We start from the raw sequence: 24,592 nt of genomic DNA, 5'->3' as shown, positions 1-24,592 counted from the left end.
TGTTATTTTACTGAAATTCCAATTTATTGGAAACTAGGTCTCATTGCAAAAAAAAAAAGGGGGGGGGATCTGTGCTAAAAACAGCATGAGTTAGTAGTAAAATAACGCATCTTAACAGTAGCTCACTTTGATAGTCTAAAGTAGGGGTAGGGAACTCTGGTCGTCGAGAGCCGTATTCCAGTCGGGTTTCAGGATTTCCCCATTGAATATGCATGAGATCTATTTGCATGCACTACTTTTAATGCATATTCATTGGGGAAATCCTGAAAACCCGACTGGAATACGGCTCTCGAGGACCGGAGTTCCCTACCCCTGGTCTAAAGGATATCATAATGCCTCATTCCACCAATGCCTAAGAGCATTATCAATATGGACTACTGTTAAAATTTATTTTACTGTTAACCCCATTTATTAACTGCATAAAATAAGACCTGTATATGCTAATATTTGCACATGGATTACATGTATAAATCATTAGAATAATGACATATATTCATATGTGTGCACACATATACATTATATTTATCAAAATTTTAGCTAAGTGGTGATCTGTAAATATGCCATATTTTACAGGTAGGTTTACACCCAGATATAGCATGAACCACATTTATGCAAATAACTTAAAGCATACTATAAGTTATGTGTATATCACCAGCATTTCTATGGCTGGTGTAAGTTATAGGTGCTGTTACATTTTTATTCTATAGAGAAAATTGGGTATTTATGTTCCTTTATAAAACAGGCTCCATCATGCCAGGCAGTGTACAGATGTTCAGTTATATTGATTTATTTATTTTAAAAATGTATATTCTGCATATCCTGCAATTCTATGTGGAGTACAATAAGACATTCAAATGAGAAATAACAAATTACAACCATCACATACAACGCAAATATCAATAAGACAGCAAAAGAACATAATACAATAAACATATTACAATAGAATTACCTCCTTAAAGTATAAACAATGCACCCATTTAAAAAGGAATATGTGAAAACACACCCCAAAACATTCCAACAAAACTGGGAAATTTTTAGAAAATAAACCAACTTTTTTTTTCTGTTCTACGCATCCCTACCACTTACATGGGTTCATTTGCATGTGGTTCAGGCTTAGAAAGGATCTCCCAAAGTCACACTATTGTCCCATTAACCTCTTTATGTTTAAATGATTTTTATTGAGCCAAGATAGATATACAATTAACCAATCCTTCAGATAAACAAAGCTCAAATTATTTTCAAATATACAAACACCCCCCACCCCCACCCCCTCCCTAGTCCGGAGTTCACTACTATCAGAACAAGAAACCAACCAATGTACTAAAAGGTAAAACAAAGGGGGAAGCACTAATAGGGAGAATCACCCAATCAGCAATTCAAAATCCAACTCCTGGCCACAGGAGTCATAGTGTTCCAGAAGGGTTCCCAGGTAGCTGTAAAGCAACGACCATGGGCAGAAGATAAGTCCAGGACACTCCGACGTTTCCAAGCAAACAAATCATCTGGATCCTCCACAAGGAAAGCATAAAGGCTTCCGGCTCCAACCATTGTAGTAGGATACATTTGAGGACAGACACAACAGACCACCGCAAGAAAGCCCTCGTGCCAGGCTGCCGAGGATGATGAGGTGGAGAGACTCCAAATAGAAGTTTAAGTGTAAAACGGACAGTCATCCTCCCATTAATCTCTTTTATATAACATAGTAACATAGTAGATGACAGCACATAAAATCTGAAATGGTCCAGTCACTCTGCCCAACAGTCGCACTTACTATCAATCCATGAACAAACAACAATGAATGTAATATAAAATACACTGGTACCTTGGTTTGCGAGCATAATTCGTTCCAGAAGCATGCTCGTAAACCAAAGCGCTCGTATATCAAAGAGAGTTTCCCCATAGAAAATAAGAGAAACTCAGATGATTCGTTCCACATCACAAAAAGACCCCCCCCCCCCCCAAGGCCACTGGCGCTGCTCGCTTCCACCCCAGGAATTGGCTTCACACAACCCCGTGGACCACCCCAAAGTCCTTACCTTGAGTGGACACCGGCACGCACCAACCCATAGGACATATGCGTGCCGGTGTCGAAAGAGCTTGCCGTGCCTGCTGCAGGACCTGGCTTCCACCCTCTCTAAGATTCTCATGAGATGTATTTTATCACATTGAATGGAGGTATTTGGTAGGGTTATCAGATTTTGCATCTGGTAAAAGAGGATGCGTGACCTCGCCCCGTTCTGTCCCCGACCCCACACCAACCTCATCTCTTCGGGCTGTGTCTGGAGTGCATCTGCGCATGCACTGATGGGATGGGATGATGTCACACGCATGTATGCATGTGACATTTCCGTGTTGCATGTGCAGATGCGCTCCAGACTCGGCCCAGATCATACAAGCTTTTCAAAACCCAGACAAAGTGCCGGTGAAATCCGGGCATCTGGTAACTCTTGGTAAGACCAGCAGCTGCAAACAAGAGCCGAACTGTGCAACTGGCAGTAAGCCAGTACTGACCCGAAAATCCTACAGCCTAGTAGAGCTGTTTTCTGGAAAGCCAATGAGATAGCAACAGAATGGATGGGGGGTGGGGAGATGCGTAGAACTAGAACTCGTTTGTACAAGACAGGAAATATCATTTGAGATGGAAGGCCCTGGGGCACCAGATCAAAACTGTCTCGTTTTAACAATAAGATATTATATACAGATATTCCTTCATGCACAACAATGTACTGATTCAGCCTAGCGAGGGGAAGTAGACGTGGATGAAATTGGCAGTTACAGTAGAGTCTGACCTTTCCTGTGACAGATCAATCGTATCCTATGCCAGTGTGTCGCCCAATATCTTGTTTTGTCATTGTGATTGGCTGCAATTGGGAGAATAGCTCAAAGTCAGGATTCCGGATCTTGAAACACTTCCATGGTTTTAACTGTGTCCAACCCAACCTGCTGAACTTGGATGGCAATGTCTGAAAACAATATGTAATGGCAGGGCTGGAGCAAGAATACTGGTTGCTCCAAGGAAGCCTTCATCCTCACTTAACCCCCTTTAGTTAATTTTCAGGCCCCTACAGATTTCCTCGGACACGTCCTCCTTTATGGGCACATGTCCAGGGGTCCGGACAGCTTTGTCCGGGTTTTGAAAAGCTTCTGGCTAGCAGTGACTTTGGGATAGTAATCCGGTGACATCACGCACATGCGTGTGACGTCCTCATGTCAGACCAGCGCAGATGCCGTCCTGACAAGCAAATAGGTTGGGAGGGGGGCAGGGCTGGGGGCATGACCCGGACAGAGCAGGGCGGGGTGGGGCAGAACTCGGTGGGCCTGGGGGCGGAGCCATGGATCTGAATTTTCATTCCGGAAAATCTGGTAACCCTACTAATTTTCTCCCCCCCAAACATTATGCTTTTTAAATATTAAACTTTGTTTCATGTGTATGTGGGTATAGATAAATAATAAGGGCAACTTCCAAAAATCAATTACTAAAGTAAATGGCAGTTTGAAAACCTGTCGGTAAAAGTATGTATTGATGGGTTTTTGTGTGGCTGTCAGTATCTGTTGTTTTGACTTGATTGTAGCTGCTCTTTGCTGCCCCTCATGTACCAAGGAGGGGTGGGGGTTACCAGACATCCTTTTAGACTTTACAGCCTAAGATCTCAACTACACAAGCATATATTTTGGGGAGAAATAAAGAAAGATAAACAGTCCCTGATGTTTTTTCCTTTACAAAGCCACAATATCCTTTGGTTATGAGGCAGCAGAAATACCAGATCCTCTATTTTCTTAAGGATCATTGTCATTGCGTAAAATTTCTGTCATTTTACAATACGTAATGCTATGAGGTACCTTCAAGGAAATTATAAAGGAAAAGTTTATATTTTATTAATTAAATGTGAATATAGTGGTTGTGAAAAACTTTGACTGAAAATTGCTCTGAACCAAGAACTAAGAAGTTCTATAAAGAGGCTGCTTTCCAGATGTTATACATATGTGCAGTGGCATACCAAGGATGGAGCGGAAGGGGAGGTCTGCCCCAGGCCCAGGGAGCTCGGGGGTGCTGTAGTGGTCACGAGTCTGTGATCTGCCTGTGCACGACCATTGGCTCTGCCAGCCCCCGTCCTGTGCAGTGTCTCGATACGCTGATCAGAGTGAACAAAAGTTGCGGCGCATTGCGTTATCTGGTGTGATAAAGAGGGCTATCGCTCAGGTGCACCATTTCCTAAGGAGCTGTTGAAATATTGTGGCATCAAGGGACCATTTGCGAGGATCGAACTTGTAACTGAGTGAGTCGCATTTGAGCAGCTTGGAACGTAAACTGTCTGTAGGTCTGCTTGGGGGGGGCGACAGAGGAAAGTACCTGAGGCGGTAAGCTGGTCTGGTCTGTAGAGATGCAGGGATTTTGAACCCTCCAGATTGTTGATGTAGAAGAGCATCGCCTGGTTAAATTTCCCCATGATCATTAACATAGAAGCTCAGCTACTTCTGTCACAGAATCAGGAGTTCTTGCTAGGTTCTCAGTAGACCAAGGACAGCCATATTGGTTTCTCATCTCCTAATTGAATTAAGGGGTATTCTGACTGAGACAGGTGGGTGATGACAACTCTGAGAGCACAAGTGAGGGTTGAGGACAAAGTTTTCACACCTAAACACCAGTATAAAAGTAAAACTTCTAGGTGGCTTTCAAGGCATAAAAGAATGCAGTGCTCTAGGCGATGGATGAGTAGAAAAAGTTGTTGGTTTTTTTTTCTGTGTCGGGGCCCATTGGCCCTGGGTTCAAGGTCAAGACTGGGCCCGTCGGAGCCTTCCCTGTCTGTGCTGGGCGTGTCGCAGGAGTAGGTTGAGGTGGTTGGCCTGCATTGCAGCTGCTGTGGCTGGAGGTGAAGGGGTGCACTTCATATGAGCTCCGATGATCTTTGGCCATGTCCTGAAACAGCTGTGATCTTTCCCTGATCAGCTGATGTTGGGGAGCGGCAACTCACCTCTCCCAGTGGTGCCAAAACAGGGCCCTGGGAGGAGGAAGCAAGAGGAGCAGGAAACTCATCAGCTTGCTATTTGTTTCAATGATGCAGGACATTCGATACCATCCCAGATTGGTGACGTCAAGGTCAGGGGAGAGGGGGTGGCACATCTAGCTGTCTCCGCAGTCGTGCGGCTTTAACTTGAGGATTCCGCTGTCTGTCCCTGATGAGTGTGGGGAGCGGTGGTTCATCTCCCCCAGCAGTGCTGAAACAGGGCCCTGGGGAGAAGGAGCAAGCATCGTTGGCAGCAGAGGCAAAGTCATCGCGGTGAGCCGTGGGAATGTAGAGTAAATGACTTTGCTGCTGGTTGCTGTGATCCAAGGTGGTCCAAGTGCCCCGTTTGTTTTAGCGGCAGAAGCTGCCATTTTCCTTTTCCCCGATATACATCGATTAGTTCTTTATTCTTTTCTTTTTTTTTTAAAGAAGAGATGGGGTTTTTTTTAATTGAGTTTTTGTTGGGTTGTTGGGGTTTTTTTTAACCAATTGTTAAAGAAGAAATGATGATTCTTTCTTGAGTTGTGAAGAAAAACTCCTCTTTTTTTAAGTAAAAGAATAGCCCTGGTTAATTCTATCTATTCCTGGAAGAGTTGATTGATTGATTAAACTTTTATCCCATGTGTGAGAGAAAAGAAGGGGAGAGCTGTAACCTAAGGAGCAGTTAAAGAAAAATATGAGTAACAAGGGGAGGAGCCACTGAAGGAGGGTTTCCCTGCACATGCTCAGTAAGCCAAAAGCTTACTATTGCTAGGGGAGAGTACCGACACTTCACCAACAAGTGTGCCTGCATCTTTCCTGCTTATCTCTGGAGAACTTCTAATTAGTACCAATTATTATTTGTTAATTGCCAATAATCGCCATCTATTAGCTTGCTAAGCAATTAAGTTGCATTCTCAAATCGGCAATGTGCACCGATTTGCATGTGCAACTGTGGTCGCACTGTACAGAAGCTGGCCCTTAGTTAACTAGGCACTGGTCTGAAGTTCAGCTGGTGCCCAGTTAATATCCTAGAAAGCACACCCACCCAGATAATCAGTGCCAGGGGCTGGGCATGCCCCAGCATAGAATGTCCAGGATTAGTTCAGCCAACAGCTATGAATGGCTGACAAGCCGCTTATCACTGCGGCTGTATATCAGCCCCTTAATGTGTTCATAATGGTTGAGAGATGAGCTCAACATTCATATGAATCAAAGGTTTGTAATCTCAGCACAGTTTAATCATTGCATGTTAGCGTCCTACGAGCAAAAGCAGTGCCAGACTCCCATTTTTCATAAACAATTAATAAAATTGGAGAAGCATTCCTGGCTGTTTAAATAGGGCTGAATATGGGCCGGACTGTGTCTGGGTCCTGACAGGTCCATATTTTGGTATTTTTGATGAAGCAGCTTTTTGCACTTTAAGCAACCGTGCTCTTAAACTGTCATCAGCCTCTCTGTTATTCAAATGTTCAGTGACTGGATTGTTAACCTAACTCATCTAGGATTTTGCTTTGCTGAATCACTTTTTGGTGGAGAGTAGGGCTATTGGTGAAATGTATATGTGTAGAGCATGAGAGGCAAAGAAACAAAGAAAGTGACTGGTTGGTGCTCGATCTCCTTTTAGATAATATGACACTGACTCGACACGATTGTGTTTCGGCCTAAAAAGGCCTGCCTCAGGAGTCTGATAGTATGAACTAAGGACAAGGGTATTGGGGAGTCACAAACTTGTGACACTTCTCTTTTAGTCTTTAAAGACTCTTATTTGTTTGCCTGTCGGCAAAAGAAAGACAGTATAATTATTTGAGGTAAATCAAGGGTTCAGGTGCCCGCCTTGTAACCTGTGCTCAAAATAGTTGTCTCAACGTGATAAACAATAATAACCTTAAAATGACACAAAAACTATCTGTCATACAAATATTTGCTTGTGTGAACATCGCTCTGAGAAATGTTTTCAAAATTTTTCTTAGTATTAAACTGCACTTTTCTTTTTTTTTTTTAAAGCTTCATACGTCCAAATTATCAACTGCTTTCCTGTAGGCAGTGAATGAGAATGCATTTTAAATTAAAAAGACCTTTTGTATAGTGGATCACACTTCAGTGGCCCTGCCTAGTGTAATCAGTCGTATGCGATGCGGAAGTAATCCGTATGTATGGGCTAAGAATCTCCAGCTGCACATTAATGAGGAAGGGTGAACAAGGCCTGATTTGACCACACTGTAATTGTGAACTTTAATCCTACATTTCTCAGGGTTATCAGAACAGTCCACAAGGCCAAACAAGGCACAGCTCAGCCTCACCCTTGTGACCTGGATGTATCTAGGATGTCATGAAAGCAAAGGGTTCATCTAAAAACAATGGTGGAGGGAAGGAAGAGGGCACAGCACCATAGGAGGCCTACTGCACATAGCATTAGATGTACAGGCTGCCAGGGCCAGGTCCCTGTCATGTCATCATACTTCTCTGTCTTAGAACATAAGAATTGCCACTGCTGAGTCAGACCAGTGGTCCATCGTGCCCAGCAGTCCGCTCACGCGGAGGCCCTCTGGTCTAAGACCAGCACCCTAACTGAGACTAGCCCTACCAGCGCACGTTCTTGTTCAGCAGAAACTTGTCTAACTTTGTCTTGAATCCTTGGAGGGTGTTTTCCCCTATAACAGCCTCTGGAAGAGTGTTCCAGTTTTCTACCACTCTCTGGGTGAAGAAGAACTTCCTTACGTTTGTACAGAATCTATCCCCTTTCAACTTTAGAGAGTGCCCTCTTGTTCTCCCTACCTTGGAGAGGGTGAACAACCTGTCCTTATCTACTAAGTCTATCCCCTTCAGTACCTTGAATGTTTCGATCATGTCCCCTCTCAATCTCCTCTGTTCGAGGGAGAAGAGGCCCAGTTTCTCTAATCTTTCGCTGTACGGCAGCTCCTCCAGCCCCTTAACCATCTTAGTCGCTCTTCTCTGGACCCTTTCGAGTAGTACCGTGTCCTTCTTCATGTACGGCGACCAGTGCTGGATGCGGTACTTCAGGTGAGGGCGTACCATGGCCTGGTACAGCGGCATGATAACCTTCTCTGATCTGTTCGTGATCCCCTTGTTTATCATTCCTAGCATTCTGTTTGCCCTTTTAGCCGCCGCCGCACATTGTGTGGACGGCTTCATCGACTTGTCAATCAGAACTCCCAAGTCCCTTTCCTGGGAGGTGTTTCCAAGTACCGCCCTGGACACTCTGTACCACAAGGCAGTATAGATATAGGTTGAGCTCATACTGTCCGATTGGTTATTCCTGCTTCTCTAGGGTTACCAAATGTGCAGAGTTCCCTGGACTTGTCCTAATTTTGAGGAGATGTCCGGGAATCCGGACAGCTTTTTAAAACCCGGCACTTTGTCCGGGTTTTGAAAAGCTTGTGGCAAAGAGCGACGTCAGGATGGCATGCGCGGATGCAACGCGGTGACATCATGCCAGCAGCCGACCTACTAGGGCAAAAATCTGCCTTGCAAGCCAATTGAATTAGCCCCTTTGGAGGGCCTGTCTTCAACATTCGTATCCTAGGCAGGCGCTTAGTTTGCCTGTGCCTTGATCCTCCTGCCCCGTCACCTTCTGCAACTGGGTAATGTTGCAAGAAATCAGAACTGTGCCCCATAACCAAACTAAAAGTTAGACAGAGAGCGTGGGGTGGGTGAGGAGTTGGGTAAACATATTTCTTAGACTGCCTCAAAAAGTCTTGGAGCTATGGAGGCAGCCACATAAACAAAACTGCACAAAGCAGCGGTATTATTTAAAGCAAATAATCTTTTCCATTTATTTTTTTATCTACAAAAAAGTAGGTACACGTCTCCCTCCGTATTCGCTGTGTTAGGGGATTAGCAGAACTGCAACTACAGAAAAACCGCAAATAACTTTTTCATATATTATTCGCTGTTTTCTATTAAAAACCATCGTGAATATGGTGAAACTGCAAATAACATGGTGGGAGACTTGGCCTGTTCCTGAAGGAGAGGCAAAACACGGTGAAGAAAGTGCCGGGAATCGGCTATTATTTTTTAAAAAATTTTCTGTAAATCCTTGGAATCAGTGATTTCTCTATGCAAGCTGATGTAATTGGGAGAAGGAGCCAGCAAGCTAAAAACCGTGAATAATCAAAACCGCGAATGCTGAAACCACAAATACGGAGGGAGAAGTGTAGTCAACTCCAGAAGGCTTATGTCAACTCCAGAGGCTCTTGCAAGTTTAAAATCTAATAGTGTCTGTAACTAGCATGATTAAATTAGCCATCCTTGATATGTTAGAGCAATGCACTTAATTGAACTGACTTAAGAACAGGAAACAGCTGTGGAAGCTGAGTAAGATTCTGACTATTGGCTTTTACTTCCCTGGGTGAAACTTGACTAACTGCTTCACTATCGCTTGTGCCCCAGGGCAGGGAGTTACCGGGCAGCCACGGGGACGGCTCCGCTAAACAAAACAAGATTTTCCAGCTCATTAATAACAAAGCAGACAGCTCCCCACATTGCGCAATGACAGGTGAATCCAGAGCTCGAGCCTTAGCCCCCGACTTGGATGCATCTGCTAAGCCCGCAGATTCCCTCCATCCTCATGAGAAATGCTGACCTAATACCAGAAACCACTGACCCTTTTGTCTCTCTCGATTGTCAGTGCATGCCAGCAAAGATAATTTGCTTTAAGGCACAGTTAATATATATTTACAGATATACATTAGGGGGCAATTTTAGAAAAGCCGCTGAGCAGCTAAAATATCCAACTATTTTTAGCTGGTTAATAATTAGGTTATTTTTCAGCCAGATAGACTGTGAATGAAAATTAACCTGGGCCCAAGTCAGCTTAACACCCATCAGTTACTGAAAAATTAGCTGGTATGTTTTGGTTTTCGAAACAACCCTTCTCCTACTTATCATTTCTATAGCGCTACTAGCCATACGCAACGCTGTACATTAAAATATTCACGAGATAGTCCCAAATAAGTAGCGCTTGCAGTCTCGTCCCAGCTCCACCATCCAGGTCTTATCCTTCCACCCCAAACCCGAGAAAAGGACCATAGCATACTTGTGAAGAAAATCATCCCATACAGCATAAGATTGATCTGGATTCCAAGTTTTGGGGACAAACATTAAGGGGTTGAGATCCAAAGCAATTTAACTAGGCAGGAAAGCCTTCTCCCTGGTTGAATCGCTTGAGCCTGCCTGTCCACTGATATTCATTGACACTTAACTGGACAGTGCAACTGACCTCCACTGTCCATTTAGCGCAGGGGCAGTCGGTGGGCAGAGCTGGCACCTAAGCCATCAGTGGCAATATTCAGTCCACTAACTGGTTAAATAAGCGATCAAAAAACGCTGGCTTTGCTTTATCTGCCGAGTTAACTAGGCAGCGGTCTGAATATCAGCCAGTACTTCCTGGTGATCACACATACTGAGTGTCAGGCGGACTTCTACAGTCTATGTCCCAGAAATGCCAAAGAAAGACAATTTAATCCTGAACTAATGATGAGTGTGACTATTGGGCAGACTGGATGGACCTTTCAGGTCTTTATCTGCCATCATTTACTATGTGACTATGATGCATCTGGAGCTATTGATAAACTCCTTTTACTTATGCAGTGTCTGGACTTTGAAACTGAGTATTTCTTTCATGAAAAGCGATTACTATCTGGACAAATTTCACTGTAGTGTTTCTCTTACTACAGCTCATTAACAATGATTACAAGAATCGGTGTTATGGTCATAAACTGAGAAACATTCATTTCACAATGAGAGAGTCTCTTTCATATCCTGGTTGCCCACATTGCTAAGCTGTACTACTGCAGGGTTGGCATTCCTGAGATCTAGTGAGAAGATATTTCCCTTGCAGGGGGGAGTACGGCAGGAACAAGATTAGCCATTAACGCTACTTGCTGGAATGTGATCTAATATCTGGTCTGCATCGTCTCCCTCACTTGGAGAGAAGGTGTATTACAGTTATAGGTAATTCCGATTCCTGAATAATATTCAAGAGCAAGAGAAGAGGTAAGAAATCGACAGAGAGGAGGAAATGTAGATTCCTAGCTTTTCTTAGAATGAATGCATGGCGTAAGCCGTGGCTGAGATATATAATGAAATCCACATTCTTAAAATTTGCCAAAAATTGATTGTAGCTGAAAATGTTTCTTCATTTGCATGCAATTAAGAGAGTACTGCGGATCAGTATGCATTACTTAATTTATGTGCTGATTCTCTTAGATAGGACCCTGAAACCGTCGGCACAATGTGTGGCAGCGGCAAAGAAAGCAAATAGAATGTTAGGCATGATAAAGAAAAGAAACACGAGTAGATCGGAGAAAGTTATAATACCGCTTTATAGAGCAATGGTCAGACCACACTTGGAATTCTGTGTCCAATATTGGTCTCCCAACTTAAAGAAAGATATAAAACTGCTGGAGACGGTGCAGAGATGAGCAACGAAGCTAATAAAAGGTATGGATAACTTGGAATTCAAGGAACGACTTGAGACTGGGATTGTTCTCCATTGAGAAAAGGAGACTGCGAGGGGATATGATCGAGACTTTCAAAAACTGAAAGGAATCGATAAAATAGAGCAGTAAAAAAAAGTTATTTACAATATTCAATGTGACACAGATAAGAGGACATGGACTGAAGCTAAGGAGGGACAAGTCCAGGACAAATATCAGGAAGTTCTGCTTCACGCAACGAGTGGTGGACACCTGGAATGCTCTCCCAGAGGAGGTTATTGCAGAATCCACCGTTCTAGGATTCAAAAGCAAACTAGATGCACATCTCCTTACGAGAGGCATAGAGGGATATAGGTGACTACAATTAAATCAAGTCTGGCTGGGCCTCCGCGTGTGCAGATCGCCAGACTTGATGGACCGAAGGTCTGACCCGGAGATGGCGCTTCTTATGTTCTTAAGTAGGGGGAAGAGTGTGGCGCAGTGGTTAAAGCTACAGCCTCTGCACCCTCACTGCTCCTTGTGACCCTGGGCTAAATGCTAATGTGTCCATAGAATATATAGGATGCGTTAGCATTTAGTGTGCACTAATTTATAAACTAAGACGCACTAGCACGCCTTAGTAAAAGGACCTCCAAATCTCCTAGATTCTTGCTGCTCCAGGAATAGGCCTATGCCCCTGTGTATAAGTTCAATTCTAGTCGCATAACTGCAGTTAATACAAAGACACTATTTTATAACACTCCGTATACATGATAGAAAGGGGGGGTCTCTCTTCTTTATTGGTCAAATTCATCCATCTCTAGGATGAAGTGAATAATAAAATGGCCCCCTCACTATTCAACTACTGCCCTGCTTTCATACTGTCACTCTGCTCATTCGTTCAGCTCTGGTAAAATGCCTATAAGCCACTTTCTTATCCTATGAATCACTCTAGATCCAATCAAAGAAACATATGACTTTCACTAATGTTTACTTTTTACACACCCTGTTGGTGGCTAAGGAAACCTTGGGCTAAACTTTCCTATTCCTTCAATCAACGTATTTGCTATTGGTGTTATCGTTTATGTGGTTTTAACGTATTTACTAAATCGAGAACCCGATTCTTGAACATGTAGTGCCACTCTAAACACTTCAGAAATCATCTTAATTGCCCTCGATGTGACTTTGTGTGTAATTCAGCCTGAACAGCTGGGTTGGAAAGGGAGCAAAGGTCATATTTGGTACTCCAGTGGCTTTTTACAGTGATATAAGTACTGGGTGTTACCAAGGGTGGATTAATCATTAAGAGAACAAGTCACTGGGCTAGGATTCCACTTGGACGGAAGCCCAGCAGAGTGTTTACCAAAACCTCCGTCGCTTCCTGAGCCAATAGGAGAGGAATTGAGTTTCCAGGGCATTGCAGTGCTTTAAAGAAAAGCTCTAAAGTAGCCTATTCAAATACACCCTGGGTTTATAATGTTAAAATATTGTAGTATGTCGTTTTCTGCCCTGCACCTTATCATAAACACTTATGGAAAGTCAAAAACAGTGAAAACAGCCAAAATAAATGAACCAGGACGAATAAAAACAAATATTCAGTGTATTCAGTGCTTGATTGAAGGTGGACCTGAAAGCACTTCATCTCATTAAAAGAGAGACAACACTTGACTGAAGGTAGATCAGACCCGGGCCATATTTCAGTTAACAAGCCGCCTTCAGGAGTCCTCATAAAAACAAATATTGTATAGAAGCACAGCTGTGGATTTAACCCCTTCCTGTCTACCCCTAGCCTGCCAGGCAGCTAGAGGGCCTGCCCCCTTCTGGGTCACAGTCAACTCAAGGAATGCTCCTGCAATGACATGCCATCCATCAATCCTTAAATAATGAGAACCAACTGCAGAAGGCACTCCCAGTGCAGGGGATCTGTCTATTCTGCCAACTGGATGCCTCCCTCTACTCAACACCCTTCACACAGAAACATGATGGCAGATAAAGGCCAAATGGCCCATCTAGTCTGCCCATCCGCAGTAACCATTATCTCTTTCTCTGTCCGAGAGATCTCATGTGCCTATCCCAGGTCCTTTTAAATTCAGACACAGTCTCTGTCTCCACCACCTCTTCTGGGAGCCTGTTCCATGCATCTACCACTCTTTCTGTGTAAAAAAAAAAAAAAAAAAAGTGTTTTCTTAGATTACTCTGGAGCCTATCACCTTAAATTGGAGCTAGGTTGCCAGTATATTGCTCAGCTGGAATAAAACAATCTCTATAGACGTGGTTTTCAGCATTTCTTAAATAAGATAAACAGATGGATGAAGCACAGGATCCCCAGAAAATTCAAGAAACAGAAATGGAAGGTTTTCTGAAGAAAAGGCTGTTTTATTAAACAAGTTTCTGATGCTTTACAAAAGGACTACATTTATGTACGGAGAAAGAGAAGTGGAGACAGATATAGGCTGGTACAGGGTATGTTTCACATACATTCATGGTGATATATTAAGCTTTGTCTGTCATGGCTCATTCCAGTGTGCAAGGTTTTGAAATATAACACACCTCTGCAGCTAGCACCGTGATGTCAAAATGATTATAAAGCACTGCAGATAACATCCATTCACAGCTCGTGTGTTCGATTGACTTCTAGGAGCTGTAGATCTGAGCATTCATCTGCCCCTCAAATTCCTTCAGTAATCTAAACCAGTGTTCTTCAACCGCCGGTCCATGGTGTGATCGATGCGGCGTTATCTTCGAGCCAGCTCCCTCTTCTTAACTGATTCGGTGCACAAAGCCACGGGCAGCGGCTCCTACGGGCATCCTGCGCCTGAACCGGAAGCCTTCTCTCTGACGTTGCAACATCAGAGAGAAGGCTTCCAGATGAGGCACGGGACGTGCAAGGTGCAATTAGTACTATTATGGGGGCGGGGTCTGGGGTGGAGATGGGCGGGGTCTGGTCCACGACTTAGCCCAGTGTTCTTCAACCGCCGGTCCACAGAATAATTATTTTATTTCTGCCGGTCCATAGGTATAAAAAGGTTGAAAAACACTGATCTAAACAGTCGACCCTTGTTGCAGTTGGCCAAATTTTCCTGCTTTTTGCTTCCTCTAAGATCAGGAAGGTTGTCCTTGTAAAATCTTCATTTAAATCTAAATCAAAGACACAGGGCTCCTTTTATCAAGGTGCGCTACGGGGGTTAGCGCATCGGACTTTTCATCACGTGCTAACCCCCGCGGCAAGCCAAAAAACTAACGCCTCGTCAGTGGAGGCGTTAGCGACTAGCGCAGCTTGATAAAAGGAGCCCACAGTGTGCCTTACCTCCTAAATCAGGGGTAGGGAACTCCGGTCTTTGAGAGCTGTATTCCAGTTGGGGTTTCAGGATTTCCCTAATGAATATGCATGAGACCTATTTGCATGCACTGCTTTCAATGCATATTCATTGGGGGAAATCCTGAAAATCCGACTGGAATACGGCTCTCGAGGACCGGAGTTCCCTACTCCTGTCCTAAACCATTCAACCTAGAGCAACCAAATTTTCAGAACAGATATATTTCTCTATAAAAACTAGAAATAACTTCCAGAAATAGGGATTTAGCCTTTAAAAAAAAGGCAAAAATAACTTTGCTGAGGATCCCTGGCTATCATAATGCCTGATCTTGACCTCAGATGGCATTTGGCAGTGCAACAATGCTTTCATACAAATGGAAAGTCAGTGGAGCTGAACGGTGGTGTAAGTTTAAACCCTGACTGGAAAGAAAGTGAAAAAAAACACTTCTCCAAAGTACCTGAAAGCTTCACGGTGCCTTTCTCACAGGCTGATTGGCTTTCTTGTATAAAAGGAGCTTATTCCCTAAACATAAGAACATTTGGGTTGTTTTCACATGCAGCCATGGATTTTTCAGTTATACCAGTCGATATAAATTTATTGATTGTATGCTGTGCTCTAGCTTAGTTCATATAGCAAAAACACATAGCAGCAATAAACAATGAGATGTGTCTGTGTGAATATTTTTGTTAAATGCTATGCCATAGACACTGTATCCAGGATATAAGTTAAGTCTATTTGCTATTTTTTGTCCTGAAATCTTCCAAAAATATAAAGGGATCCTTTCACTAAGCTGCGGGAAGCATTACCACGTGCTCCCGTGGGATCAGTGCATGCTTCCAACGCTAAAAAATAGATTTTATTTTTTAGCAGAGGGGGCATGTTTGGGGGTCACAGAGTAGGTGAGCCCTGGGCTTATCGATTAACACGTAGACATTGGTACACGCTGATCAATTAGAACAGGAGTCTTTACCGCCTTTTAAAATTAGCACATGGCCATTAATAAGAAAAAGCAAATTGCGGCTATTTTGGCGCCTTGCTAAAAAATGGCCTCAGCGTGCAGGAAACCCACAAATCGCACAGGCCACTTTTTAGCGTGGCTTTGTAAAAGGGTCCCATGACAAGGTAGAATGTTTCAGTTCCTGTTTAAAAAAAAAATGCTGGAAAACCAAGTATTATTCTGATTGTTGCATCTTTGGATCTAACCATGTAGTTGAATTTCAGTGGATTCCAGTTCACAGAAATGATTGCCGCCTCACTGAGAACAACATGATGTATCTGACCTAGGTCTGGATTTGCCTCCATTTGTGGCACATAGTTCTGATTTCTCTAATTAAGGCCCCCTTTTATGAAGCCGCGTTAAGACTTTTTATCGCTGGCCCCGGTACCGTTAGCTCCGATGTTCATAGGAATTCTGTGAGCATCGGAGCCTAATGTTAGAGCAGCAGACTTGGAACCAGGGAAGTCAAAGAGTTCAAATTGTGCTTCTCCCACTGAAGCCGACTGTGTTCTTGGGCATGTCACTTTGCCCTACATTGCTTCAGAAGCAATTTAAAACCATTTGAGCAGAGAAACAACTCCAGTACATGAACTATAATGTGCTTTGAGGTCAGAGTTGAGAAAGGCAAGTAATTAAAATCCCAAATCTTTCTAAATACAAAAATTTCCCCTTCCTGTCCAAAAAGTGGTACATGTTACCAGTGGCGTACCTAGGGGGGGGGCGGGGGGGGCGGGCTGCCCCGGGTACCAGCCCTAAGGGGGTGTTCCCGGCCTTGCCGTTCAGTCCCCCGCCACCCCCGAAGGACCGCTCGCCCCACTGACCTTCCTGCACCACCTGTGAAGCAGCCCGCAGCAGGATCGCGAAGTCAGCGTCAGCATCCCTGCGCTGCTTCCTGCGCCGCGATCCCGCCCCTCCTCTGACATCAGAGGAGGGGCGGGACCGTGGCGCAGGAAGCAGTGTAGGGATCGCTGACGCTGACTTCGCGATCCTGCTGCGGCTGCTTCATAGGTGGTGCGGGGAGGCCAGGGGGGCGAGCGGTCCTTCGGGGTGGGTCGGGGCATCAGGCCTTCAGGGTGGGGCGGGGCGGGCAGGCAAGCAGGCTTTCAAGGGGGAGGGGGTGACAGGCAGGCAGGCAGGCCTTCAAGGGGGGACAGGCCTTTGGGGGGGGGTGCAGACCTTCAAGGGGTGCAGGCCTTCAAGGGGGGCAGGCAGGCCTTCAGGGGGGTGCAGGCCTTCGGGGGGGGTGTAGGCCTTTGGGGGGGTGCAGACCTTCAAGGGGGTGCAGGCCTTCAAGGGGGGGAACAGGCCTTCAAGGGGGGAAAGGCAGGCAGGCCTTCAAGGGGGGGACAGGCCTACAAGGGGGGGGGACAGGCCTTCAAGGGGGGGACAGGCCTTCGGGGGGGTGCAGACCTTCAAGGGAGTGCAGGCCTTCGGGGGGGGGTGCAGTCCTTCAAGGGGGTGCAGGCCTTCAAGGGGGGGGAAAGGCAGGCAGGCAGGCCTTCAAGGGGGGGACAGGCCTACAAGGGGGGGAGAAGCTACAAGGGGGTGGGACAGGCCTTCAAGTGGGGGACAGGCCTTCGGGGGGGTGCAGGCCTTCAAGGGGGGGACAGGCAGGCAGGCCTTCAAGGGGGGGACAGGCCTACAAGGGGAAGGGACAGGCCTTCAAGGGGGGTGCAGGCCTTCAAGGTGGGACAGGCAGACCTTTAAGGGGGGACAGGCCTTTGGGGGGGGACCATGATTTAGAAGTACACGGAGGGAAGGGGGTGTTCAAAGAGACATGCATATGCCAAACTTTGGGGGGGGGAAGAAATAATGGGTCTGAAAATAGAGGAGAGGGAGAGAGATGATGGACCATGGGATTTAGGGAGGGAAGGAACAGAAAGGGAGAGAAATTGGACACAAGGGATGGTGTGGAGGAGGGATAGAGATACTGGATAGGAGGGTAATTAGGAAAAGAAACGGAGAGATGGTGGACTCTGGGATGGTGGGGGAAGGAGGGAGAGATGCCGGATGAAAGGGTATTTAAGAAAAGGTGGATCTGTGGAGGGAGATGAAAAAAAGGAAAGATACCAGACTTCCTGGGAAGGGAAGGGAAATGGAAAGGGAGGACAGAGTTGGCAGATGGATGGTTAGCATGCAGAAAGAAGGAGACCCTGGCAAGCAAGTTATCAGAAGAAAACCAGAGCCTTGGACCAACAAGATTTGAAATATAACCAGACAACAAAAGGTAGAAAAATTAATTTTATTTTCTGTTTTGTGATTATAACATGTCAGATTTGAAATGTGTATCCTGCCAGAGCTGGTGTTGGACTGCAAATGTGAGCTAGGATTTAACAGAAAGAGGAAAAGTCCTTTTTGTTTCTTTATTTTATTTACACCACAGCGCCAGTGTGGTTAGGAGAAGCCAAAGGGGGTGAAAAAGCTATAAAACCCACCAGGAGTTTTGAAAAAAATCACCCAACTGGGCAGGAAAATCGAATTGAAAAACCAATTCAATAGGGCTGAATCGAATCAAAATTTTTTTTTCCTGTATCTGGCAGCATTAGTTTGCGCTACTGTCTTAGACTTTAGGACCTGGGATTGGGGAGAGATGGCATCCTCAGTACTTTATAATGCAAGTGAAACGAGGATTTGGTCAGACTTTTGAAGGGTCTGCAGAAAAAAAATATTGTATAGGCCGGGGACATGAGACAGCAGGAAATGGGAACTTTTCTTCCTTCTATTTTTGTGAATGGAAAGGCTGAGGATGTCAGAGAGGTCAGTTAAAATATGTGCTTTATAAGAAAATATAATAATGTGTTTTATAAAGTTTATAGCATAGCTGGCCTACCCAGTGAGGTGTTCCTAGTGGTGATGGTGGCAGCGTGTCAATGTGTTGAGAGGAAGAGGTGGTCTGGGAAATTCTGCTGAGCAAACTCCGGGCCCATTTCCACCCCCCAGTTAGTCCACTCCACTCAACTGATTCACACACTGAGTGGGTCTTTGGGTGTTGTTTTGGGATCTCTTCCAGTGGTTTATCTCCTTCTGGTCCAAGGAAGGAAACTTTGTTATCCTTAGCATTGACCTACAGAATATGTTTGTAACAGCGCTGCTTGTGTGGCATTAGGCTATGTAGTGATCGAAAGAAAAAAACAGACCTTTGCACATTTTTGCACTATATGGTGGGTGTATGAGGAGATTCACATTTCCTGCACAGCTAAGTCCATGTGAAGTTACCTTGTGCTGTATTTGACATCTAGCAAGGTCTCTGTTTGAAAGGAAAGATCTAAACTTAAAAATGAAGTGGCCAGAAGTTATGGTAAAAGCAGATAGTGTAGCTGGTTTTAAGAAAGATTTGGACAAATTCCTGGAGGAAAAGTCCATAATCTGTTATTAAGACATGGGGGAAGTGTCTGCTTGCCCTGGATCGGTAGCATGGAATGTTGCTACTCTTTGGGTTTTGACCAGGTATTAGTGTCCTGGATTGGCTACCATGAGAATGGGCTACTGGGCATGATGGACCATTGGTGTGACCCAGTTAGGCTATTCTTATGTTATGTTCTCATCTGTAGGGGCCTTTGTTTTCACTTCTTATTTTAATGTATTTTTTTTCTGGGAACTTATCAGTGTTTTTTATAATGGGAACAAAAATGGAAGAGAATTAATGTGTGTGGAATGGGGGGTAACTAATTTCTTCAGCTAAATAATTCAATCCACTTCAAACAGACATAGGAGAACTTGTGCACCATTCACACACCCTCCAACCAAAAACGTCAAAAGAAAAAAACTGTTCGACAACCTCCTAGCCATTCGAGCTGCAACACTCGACCCCCAACCCTACAACCAATTGACATCGACCACATACTGCAAAACCTTCAAAAAGAAATAAAAACCCTTCTATTCAAAAAACACATAAAACCGAACTAACACAATCAGAACTGTCCCAAGCATCACCTGCAACTACTCCATATGTACTTCTAATGTCATGACAATTTTGACATAATTTATGTTATGTTATGTTTGGAATAATGGTTACATATATGAGGTTCAATAAAAGAAAATTTTCACTGCCTGTTTCTATTCTGACCATTTATTCCATTTCATGGTTATTGCAAAAAAAAAAAAAAAAAAAATTTTTTTTACATGGGGGGGGGGGGGGTGTCAAAAAATGATGGGCCCCGGGTGCCACATACCCTAGGTACGCCACTGCATGTTACAAAGTGAAATGGTGCTTGTCCCAAGAGGAGGGTTGGGGGATATAAAAACCACAGGGGTCGATATTCAGCCAATGACGGTGAGCACAATTTTAGCTGCCAGCGGTGTTATTCCCAGATAAGCCAGGCTCTGCCATTGAATACCTGGGTTTTATGTGGCTGGCTATCTCCTATGCCAGGGGTGTCCAATGTCGGTCCTCGAGGGCCGCAATCCAGTCGGGTTTTCAGGATTTCCCCAATGAATATGCATTGAAAGCAGTGCATGCACATAGATCTCATGCATATTCATTGGGGAAATCCTGAAAACCCGACTGGATTGCGGCCCTCGAGGACCGACATTGGACACTCCTGTCCTATGCAGTTAGGCCTGGATTCTACTACCAGCGTCCTGAAGTTCAGAGCTTTAGCAAACACATATTCAGACAGCAAACCAGATGTTTAATTAAATTCAGATTATCTACCCCTTCTCTTTAAATTCTTTTCCTCATACCTTCCTTACGTTCTAACCTAATCTGATTAATACATTTTTTTTTTTTTGTATTGTATTTTTTATTTTTTCCTCCTTTCCTATTGTTTCATGTGGTTTGTTACCCCGGTTTGTTTTTTAATTTTAAAGTAATTATTTTATTTACGATGTATTTGTGATTTAAGAAATCCAATTTTATTTCTTTGTAAAACGCTTTGTATCCTGAAAAGCGTTCAATCAAATAATATAATAAACTTGAAACTTGATGTTGACAATATGTAGGAATTGTTCAAAGAGGAACTTTGTGACATCTGCCTGAATACAGATTCAAGGGACAATAATTAAAGATAATGTTAATCTTAGAAAGAAAATTGAAATGTTGGAGAACACCGCAAGAAGTAATAATTTAAGATTGATTAATTTTCCCAAAGTCACTTTGGTGACTCCAAGGGAAATGGTCAAAAGATATTTTCAGGAAATTCTAGGAATTTCAGACAAACTTCTACCTCCACTGTCTCAAGTTTACTATTCGCCTGCTGGTGGTCAAAGCCAACATCAGAGGTCTAGAGCTCAAGAAGCAATGGACGTCTCAGTGTTACTTGAGACGTCAGATAAAGAAATTGCGACCCAAACATAGAAACATATAGAAACATAGAAGATGACGGCAGAAAAGGACTACAGCCCATCAAGTCTGCCCACTCTGCTTAACCACCTCCTGTCTATGCCCTAATGAATCAATTTCCTTATCTTGACCCTCGTAGGGATCCCACATGGGTATCCCATTTATTCTTAAAGTCTGGCACGCTATCTGCCTCGATCACCTGCACTGGAAGCTTGTTCCAATGATCAACCACTCTCTCTGTGAAGAAATACTTTCTGGTGTCGCCATGAAATTTTCCGCCCCTGAGTTTGAGTGGGTGTCCTCTTGTGGCCGAGGGTCCCTTGAGAAAGAAAATATCATCTTCCACTTCGACACGTCCCGTGAGGTACTTAAATGTTTCGATCATGTCTCCCCTCTCCCTATGTTCCTCGAGAGTGTAGAGCTGCAATTTGTTCAGTCTCTCTTCGTACGAGAGACCCTTGAGCCCCGAGATCATCCTGGTGGCCGTCCGCTGAACCGATTCAATTCTGCACAACATTAATAATTTCTGTTGCTCTTCAACTAGATAAGGCATGGATTCTGAGTTTATTCTTCAAGAACAAAAAGAAAGAATTTCTTGGGCATAAAATACAGATGTTTCCTGATCTTTCACGTGAGATGCAGAAGCGTAGGCATGAATTTCTTTTACTAAAGCCGGAAGTGTTAGCTTTAGGGGCTACTTTTTACTTGCGACATCCTTGCAAGTGTATTCTTCATCACCAAATGAATAAGTATGTTTTCTTTGAACCTTCTCAATTAACTACTTTCTTGTCCATATCCCGGTTGGATAAAGGAAAATCGTAATCTCATTAGAAATTATGCATTTTGCTCTCAGCTTATGGCACTGATTCTTCAAGTTTATATTTACTTTTTATTTTCTCGCTAATTGTGTAAGTTTTGGATCCAATTTGAGGTCTTGAGTAAAGTTAAGCCATTGTAATTGTTCTATTATGAATTTATTTGTATAACAATCTATTTTTTTTTTGATTGTTGTAGAATGTATTAGGGCCTGATTTCTTTTCTGTACAAGTTTAATGCTTGATATTATGTTGAAATCTATAAAAAATTTAAAAAAAAGAAAGAAAAAGTCCAATATTAGATCATAACTACTTATAGAACCTTTAAAGGCCACCTAAATAGTGTGTGTTGAGAAAATCCGTGTCTGCAGTCATGTCCTGCATCTGATTTTGTAGTGCTATTCACAGGCAACCTGCAATTTATACTGAGTAATCAAATGTTCTAAAGTGCTTTATAAAATATTTACTTACATACCAGCAGTGGCCATTATAAGCCTGGCACATCCTGATCCATCTATAAACACTTCTGCTGGTTAATCTCTTAATGCCAGGAGTCGGTGTTCATGCTGCCTGAGGCTCAGCCTCTGATGCAGCCTTTGGAAATGGTGTCTTGGTGTCACAGAGCTGGCCAGTTTTAATTGTGGCCACAAAGTCTCCCTACAGGTGTAGGTGTAGTTTACATAGTAAATGACGGCAGATAAAAGACCTGAATGATCCATCCAGTCTTCCCAACAGTTACACTCATTATAAAAAAAAATTATGCTTAAATTGAATCATCTTTTTTCTTTGATATCACTAGGTCTTAGACCATAGAAGTCCTCCCAGAACTACTGGAGTTATTGTCAAAGCTTCCTTTTGGGGAGGGGGGCAGGCGGTAAGGAGCTCAGACTGATGGCGGGAAGAGGGAGAGCTTCCGTACACTCCCTTTCCTCCCCTTTCATATTGGCAACTAGTTTTCTCTCCTCTCCCCTCTACACACATAGAAGTAGCAGTAGTAGAAGCCCTATCCATCAGAAAATATTATTTACAAATGCATTTAAACTTTTTTTTAATTTTATTTTAAGGAAGCAAGAGGTCCCTTGTAATGTGAGGTCCTACACCATACTTTGTACAGCTTATCCAAGGGGCTGCTAAAAGTTTCTCAGACCAACCAAGAAGAGAATGATGTGGATATGGTTCAATCGATGATCTGAAACAATGTCAAAACATAGAATTTTTGTTTCTGCAAATTGGCACTTTAACACTTTCTTCAGCTACAGTGGCAAAATACCGCTCAAGAAATTTAGAAAGTTGGTTGGTTAGGCTGAGAACTTTTCAGCACCCCCCTCATATGTGATCCCACTGCTCTGATGTCACTTCCTGTTGCAGTATGGGGGCCTTCAGAGGCACAGGAACATGATGGCTCTTTGGAGCTTGATAGGCTTTTAGATCTGTTGCTTTGTTGGAGGAGACATGTTGAGCCACGGGGTAGGCAGGAACAGAAAACTGGGTAGCACAACCAGCAGCAAAATTTAGATGTTCTAGAGCCTAAGTGACTCTCTGCTTTCTAATGCCAAGTTTTTTTTAGTGAGAGGAGCATTGCCCCCTCCCTAGGGTTACCATATGGCTCCAGAAAAAGGAGGACGGATTGAGATATCCGGGTTTTACTTCCATTGTGTTCAGTGCAAGTAAAACCCAGGTGTCTCAATCTGTCCTCCTTTTCTGGTAGCCCCCCCCCCTCCCCAAACTAGGTCCAGGCATGGAACTGGGTAACCTAGCAGCTCTGTAACCAGTGTTTCCCAAGTACGACTCAGAGTACCTCCTTACTTACCAGTCAGGGGTTTCAGGATATCCATAATGAATACGCATGGAAGAGATTTCCATACAATGGAGGCCATGTATGCAAAGCAATCTCATGCATATTCATTGTGGATATCCTGAAAACCTGACTAGCAAGGAGGTACTCCAGGTCCGATTTAGGAAACTGCTGTACACCTCTCTGTTGCAATGGCCGTAAAACCATGACCGGGGTCGCCTGATCTGAAGTGAGTCAGCAAACCCTACTTCACGGTTCGAGTAAGAGATTGAGCTTAAATTCCACTTCTCCTACTAAAACACTTAGCCCACACCACTCACTTTATCTCCCATTACCTCAGGCATCCACTTAAATCATAAACTAGTCGGGGAAAGAGACTTCTTGTACTTGGCTGCAGCGTCCTCTGTAAATGTAGATGACTAATAGGACAGGGTTTACAGTCCTGATCTTGGAGTGCGGCCTTTCAGTTCATTTCTGCTAGAGAAGATCTGAAAAAAAAAACATTTTTCATGCTGTGGTTGGCATAGAACAGTCACTGTATTTCTATTATATGTTTAACTCATGATGTGAGCCAGGCAAATACTTATCCAAGAGCTGTATTTTTAAAGTGCTGTGTGGAAAACAACAAATATAATATCGCAAGATGTAGGGAAACTCAAAGGTATGAAAACAAGGGTTCCAACACTGCCCACAGTCAGGTATTCAGGCTCTCCACCAGGAATAAGTTGCATGCATTTCCTTCACAGTACACCGACCATTGCGTGCAGGAAAGTCGTGCGCTGGACATTTGCATGCCACTGTGCACTGAAACCCGACAATTTTTTGGGGGGAGGGAAGGGTTCCCATAATCATCATGTAAATCTTAGCCTAACACAGGGGTCTCAAAGTCCCTCCTTGAGGGCCGCAATCCAGTCAGGTTTTCAAGATTTCCCCAATGAATATGCATGAGATCTATGTGCATG

The 24,592-nt window shown here is 43.8% G+C and overlaps 1 protein-coding gene across 10 annotated transcripts in view; it reads left to right on the top strand.

Annotated features, from left to right (window-relative positions):
* Positions 1-24,592, top strand: part of FRMD4B (FERM domain containing 4B) — a 451,582-nt gene that overhangs the window by 343,895 nt on the left and 83,095 nt on the right. The window lies entirely within an intron of this gene.

Source organism: Geotrypetes seraphini, chromosome 17 (assembly GCF_902459505.1).
Source record: "Geotrypetes seraphini chromosome 17, aGeoSer1.1, whole genome shotgun sequence".
In the NCBI taxonomy this organism is placed as follows: Eukaryota; Metazoa; Chordata; class Amphibia; order Gymnophiona; family Dermophiidae; genus Geotrypetes; species Geotrypetes seraphini.
This window is presented reverse-complemented; position numbering and strand designations above follow the sequence as displayed.